This window comes from Lactuca serriola, chromosome 8 (genome assembly GCF_051521515.1).
Source record: "Lactuca serriola cultivar US96UC23 chromosome 8, Lser_US96UC23_V15, whole genome shotgun sequence".
Classification (NCBI taxonomy): Eukaryota; Viridiplantae; Streptophyta; class Magnoliopsida; order Asterales; family Asteraceae; genus Lactuca; species Lactuca serriola.
The window spans coordinates 210,357,520-210,364,216 of NC_136415.1; positions in this window are offsets into that span (position 1 = coordinate 210,357,520).

Consider the following 6,697-nt stretch of genomic DNA (forward strand, 5'->3'; position numbering starts at 1 on the left):
GTGTGTTGCCTTGTTGAGGAGATTCGTCTCCTTGAGAACCTTCAGAATCTGAACTCCCTCCCTCAGAATCACTTGAAGAAGAGGGAATAACAAGCTTGCGCTTTGGTTGTGTCTTCCTCCTCTTCGGCTGTGGGGACTGTGCAGCCTTCGTTTGTTTCCTCTTTTTGGGAGAAGGTCCCTTTGGAGCTTTGGACGCTTGCTTCCCTTTTTCAGCCTTTTTGCCCCTGTTCGTCGGTTTGTCAGCATCATGGATAGACCTGAGCATATCCGGTGTCAGTTCCCTAGGACCAGTTGGCCTAAATTCCTTGATCGTCCGAATCAATCTGCTGTCAGAGGGTACGTCTGCATACATTGTCTCCAGGATGGAGCCAATGAAAGAAAATTTCGATGCATCTGAGACGATGATCTTCTTGGTGTGAAACGTACCCACAGAAGACATCGATGCACCGACAGCAGTTGGGATTTCAAACTTGTCCATCGCCCATTTTGTAATCAAGATCCAGAACCGGGCCAACGACACCTCAGAGTGTCGGGATGATGAAGAGAGGCTCTGGATGAGCTGTTGCCATAGGACCAACCCATAGTCCAGGTTAATCCCGTTGTAGACCCCGTACATTATTGACAGGAAGAGACGACTTGCACCGTCGGATCCTGAGCTCCTTTCCGACAAGCCCTTGAAAAGGCCTGTAAATAGGCCATTCCACTGTGGCGGCAGGCAAGATTTTTTAAACTTAGCGACAGAGGTGAGAACCTCTGTGTATCCCATGTTGTAAAACATGTTATACAGAAAGCCAACCGGAATCGTCTCCGGGTTTATTCTCGATGGGTCAACAGCAAACCCAAGCATGGTGCAGAATCGTGGGCGAGAAACGGAAGTCTTGTGTTCTGCAATTTCGAAGAACACCCGGTCGACTGCCTTGTCGTAGTAAGCAGTTGCATAAACCTGCGATAGGGCCACCATTGGCACAGATTCAATTCTTGAGAGTGCTAGAGCAAGTTGGGAGTACTTCAAACATTCTATGACCGGCGACATGTAGGAGTCGTACGCCAGTGGGTTAAGATCAATAACTAGACATTGTTGTGGGCGGATGGGGAGGATTTGTGAAGTAGCATGAACAGAAGAAGATTCAGCCATTGTTGAAGGTTTGGAGAAGATGATGAACAGGAGAGCTGTTTGGGAGTATTTGTTCTTTGGAAATTTCGGAGGCAGTAAAGAGGTAAAAGGTATGGTAGACGGCCTTTTATAGTGGGTGATAGGAGAGAGGAAAATCGTTTCAAATCTTCTATGGAAATACGAAAAGGTTTCCTCTGTGATAGATGGATGACAGTTGAGGCGTGCGATGATCACGTAGGAGAGAGAGTGTCAGATTCCTAGGATCACGCCGCCCAACAAGCGCCGTTTCAGAGAGAAAATCGTTCCAATTCCTCACGTGCCTTTAATTTCCAAAATGATGACGCTTGGATGTCGCACACGCGTCCACAATGTCAGTAAAAGCAGGGCCGTTTCAAATTCACACGCGCCCCTTTTTACCGTCGTTTGAATTTTAATCCCTTTAACTCCCGCCGAGTCAGCAACCTTTCGTCTTATCCTTTTAAACGGCATCTTTTTGAATTAAACGCCCACGTGGATTGTTTTTGACCACAACTCCATAATGAACCACCAAGTAATAATACAGCCTGTAAATAATTAGTAACGGAATTTTGGAAAATCAAGGATTTTCGTGCAAAGAGTGTAAAAAAAAAGGAATAAAGCAACTCTTTTAGGGATTTTCTGTGATGTCAATAATGACACAAAACTGATGATCCCGGGCACGAATCTCTTCCTTCAACGTCAAGAGAGACCTTAAAGTGTTAATGTGGATTCCCGTTGAATTACGATCAAACACTTATTAATAAATGTTGAAAGGCTTCTTTTAATTAGGCTAAATAAGGGTGGCTTTCGCTTTGATTCAGCTATTCTAATCTTAAAATAAGAAAGAAAGTGAACAAAGTACTTGTGAGACCGGTGTAGTCTGTTGAACAAGTAGGTAGGAATTTGTATTTTAAAGTGGCTTGGATAAATATAAAATCTCAAAAAAAATAAAAATTGGATCCCAAGGGAAGAAATGTTATGGAGTTTAACAATTTCATAGGAATCACGCAAAAGAGAATTGAGATTTCATGAGGGTACATTCGTTAATTCTTTGGTGAAAGATTGAGCAAATTAATTGTTCACCGTCAATTCTTTGGTGTTGAATTTTGGGTTTCACTCAGCTTGTAGTGACACGAAACTAAGATCATAAACATAGATGTTTTGTAACCATAAACCTCAGTGGTAATTTCTGAGAGTCTCAAGGGTTACGATGATGAACCGAATGTAATGGAGAAGTGTAATGGGGATGGTGTAAGAAAACATAGTACCTCTGCTGCGAAAATAAGGACCAATCAGGAAACTCTTAACTCATGTGAGAAGAGAGTGAGGTAGCTCACGATTAGAATAAATGTGTTATCCTTATTGGGAAGACAAGGTTTGTGTATACCAGGTCATGAAGGCTATTATTCAAAATCTTATGAGGCTTGGGACGCATACAGCAGCATGCTTCTAGGGACACTTAAGTAATTCATCAATTATATCCCCATAAACAAACAAACACACAAGAAAAAGTAAAAGAGAAAAATATTTTTGGGGTTTTTGAGATTTATAAAATAAAAAAATAAAAGAAGTTAAAAAAAAATTAAGTAGAAAAAAAATAAGACTTAAAAAAAAAAACTTTGGAAGAAAAAAATGAAAAACCGAACCCGAACGTTCGGTTGGTTTCGGTTGGGAAAAAGTTGAAAAACCGAACCCGAGCGTTCGGTTGGTCTCGGTTCCAGAAAATTTTGAAAAACCGAACCCGAGCATTCGGTTGGTTTCGGTTCAGGAAAATTTTGAAAAACCGAACCCGAACCTTCGGTTGGTTTCGGTTCAACAAAATTTTGGAAAACCGAACCCGAACCTTCGGTAGGTTTCGGTTTTGGAAAATTTTAAGAAACCAAGGAGTTTAGACATGCAATTTGGAAAAACTTTTTACACAAAGAAAAACAATTTTGTACAAGAAATATACAACAGAGAAAAACTACCTTTGAAGTGATGAGCGAGTCAGATGGTTTAACCGAACCCGAACGTTCGGTTGGTTTCGCTTCTTACGTTTGAGGTGGAGAGGTAGTGTGAGGTACTGACTCTGATTCCATCATACCTAGCCCTTGCAATATTTTGTTGAAAGATGCTTCAGGAAGAGCTTTGGTAAAGACGTCAGCCAGTTGATCAGTGGTTCTTACGAAGTGAACTTCGACATTTCCATCTTCCACATGATCTTTGATGAAGTGATACCTCAGTGCTATGTGTTTGGTTTTAGAGTGTTGCACTGGGTTATGACAGATCCTAATTGCACTTTCAGAGTCACAATATAGTGGGATCTTCTTCATATTGAGTCCATAGTCTCGAAGTTGACTCTGGATCCAAATCACTTGTGATGTGCAGGATGCAGCGGCAATATATTCTGCTTCGGCAGTAGATAACGACACACACATTTGTTTATTGGATTGCCAGCTGACCAACTTCCCGTCAAGGAATTGACAGCCACCAGTTGTGCTTTTTCTGTCGAGTCCACATCGTCCAAAGTCAGCATCAGAATAGGCTTGAACGAAGAAGCCTGAGTTGGATGGATACCATAGACCTAAGGAGGTGGTTCGCTTGAGATAGCGTAAGATGTTCTTTACTGCAAGCATGTGAGGTTCGCGTGGGTTTGCCTGAAATCGAGCACAATAACACACAGAAAACATGATATCAGGTCTGCTAGCAGTTAGATACATCAGTGAGCCTATCATTTGACGATAGAGCATGATATCGATAGCCGGTTTGTCTAAAGATGGGGTAAGCTTGGTGCCGAATGCCATTGGGACTTTGACTTTGGAGTCTCCCATCATGCCAAACTTTGCTAGGAGATAAGCTTCCTGATTGATAAAGATGCCTTCGGGTCCCTGTCTTATATTTAAACCAAGGAAAAATTTAATAGGACTCATTGAGCTCATTTCAAACTTAGTCTCCATCAACTTTCTGAATTCAGCTGTTAAGCTGGGATTCGTGGAGCCAAAGATGATGTCATCGACATAAATTTGAACTATCATAAGGTGGTTACCTTCCTTTTTGCAAAAGAAGGTTGGGTCAACCGAACATTGTTTAAATTTAGACATCTTTAAAAATTTTGTAAGCGTTTCATACTAGGCTCTCGGAGCTTGTTTGAGGCCGTACACAGCTTTATCCAGAATATAGCAATGATTTGGATACTTTTCGTTTACGAACCCAGGAGGTTGCTCCACATACACAGTTTCTTCGAGTTCTCCATTGAGAAATGCACACTTGACGTCCATTTGGAAAACTTCAAAGTTTTTGTGAGCAGCATAAGCCCGAAATATTCTAACAGATTCTAGCCTAGCTACTGGAGCGAACGTCTCTTCATAATCTATCCCTTCCTCCTGACAGTATCCCTTTACAACCAGACGAGCCTTGTTCCTTATTACATTACCTTCCTTGTCCATTTTGTTCCTGAAGACCCACTTGAGACCAACAACCGAAGCATCTGGTGGAGTTGGAATGAGGCGCCAGACTTTGTTCCTTTCAAATTCGTTCAGTTCGTCTTGCATTGCTTGAACCCAATCAGAGTGATCGAGGGCAGTGTTAACTGTCTTCGGTTCAACTTTTGATACAAATGAGTTAAACATACAAAACTCAACCTTTGAAAATAAGGATGTCTGTTTGGCCTTCAGTTGTGATCGGGTTAGAACCTTTTCAGATACATCACCAACTACTTGAGAGATAGGATGATCTCTGGTCCATTTTGTAAGAGGAGGGTAATTCGGATCAAAGGTTGGATCTAGTTCAGCATTGATCATTTCTTCTGGTTCAGATTGGCTATCGTAATCAAGCGTCATATCATCATGCTCCCCCTTAATTGATGAGCTTTGAGAAACATGAGGTTCAGGGGTTTCTTGTGGTGCTGAGCTCCCAGGCGTTGAAGCACCTTCGGTTGGAGAGGTATCTTCGGTTGGAGAAGCACCTTCGGTTGGTGAAGGACCTTCGGTTGAAGTTGTAGAACTTGGCTCCCCCTGGACTTGTGAGCTTGATTCCCCCTCGTCATGAGAACTTGGCTCCCCCTCGACATGAGAACTAGGCTCCCCCTCGACTGAAGCATTGTTGGATGGAGAGTCATCAGTGGGCGATTCTCCTTCATGCATTCTCCTTGCAGCATCTTCGACAATCTGCTTCATGTGATCAACTTTGTTGTCAGCTGCACCTGCTTCTGAGAGAGAAGCTTTTTCCGGTTCATCAAAGAGTTCTAGAAATTTCTCGTATAAATTGGCGATAGAGACTGTGACTTGGCCAGTTTGAGGAAAGATTTCCCCAGCGGTGTCTTCTTTGGCCTGTAGCTTTTTGACATAGCTATCGTCAAAGGTCACGTAGTATGTCTCTTCAATCCTTCTCGAACGCTTGTTTAGGACCCTGTACGCTTTGGATGTGAGCGAGTAACCTAGAAAAATTCCCTCGTCGGCTTTGACATCAAACTTGTTGCGGTGTTCTTTAGAGTTAAAGATGAAACACCTTGAGCCGAACACATGGAAAAATTTCACATTGGGCTTTCTGTTGTTTAGTATCTCATATGGTGTGAGCGTGAATCGCTTGTTGAGATAGGACCTGTTCTGTGTAAAACAAGCAGCAGAAATAGCGTCAGCCCAAAAATAAAGAGGTAAGGAAGCGAAACTTAGCATAGTTCGGGCAGCTTCACACAAAGATCGGTTTCGTCTTTCGACTATTCCGTTCTGTTGTGGTGTGTAGGGAGCTGAGAAATTGTGACTAATTCCCTTTTCTGCAAGAAACTCTTCAAACTCCCTATTCTTGAATTCAAGACCATTGTCGCTCCTGATGTTGCGAACAACCTTCTTGAGCTGTACTTCAATTTGCTTGATAAACACTTTCAGCTTTTGAGTCGCTTCAGATTTGAGCTTTAGAAAGAACACCCATGTAAATCGTGAAAAGTCATCAACAATAACAAGAATATACTTGCTACCACCGATGCTTTCGATAGATGAAGGACCACACAAATCGATATGAAGTAATTCGAGTGGTTCAACAACTTTTGTGTTGATTACAGATGGGTGACTTTGACGACTCTACTTCCCCATTTCGCATGCAGCACACAAATGCTCTCTGTCGAACTTGAGCAATGGAAGACCCCTAACATGACCTCCAGTGACAAGTCGGTTGATATCTTTAAAGTTGAGATGAGAGAGTCTTCGGTGCCACAACCAGCTTTCGTCGGATTGAGCTTTTGATAACAGGCATATGGATGGGTTTCCTTTGATGGGTTTCATGTTTAGAGGAAACATTTCACCCTTTCGCTCTGACTTGAGAATCACTTTCTTTGTCTTTTTCTCTATGATTTCAGAACCTTCATCATCGAATGAGACTTTGAGACCTGTACCTCCAACAAGCTGAGATACACTGATGAGGTTGTGTTGTAGTCCTTCCACATAGGCAACCTTCCTTATGGTAAAGTCACCATTTGTTATCATCCCGTATCCCTTTATGGTGCCGAAAGAATTATTTCCAAACTTGACGTTGCCACCATTTGCAAGAGATCTGTATTCCCAGAGCTCCTCTTTCCTCCCAGTCATGTGACAT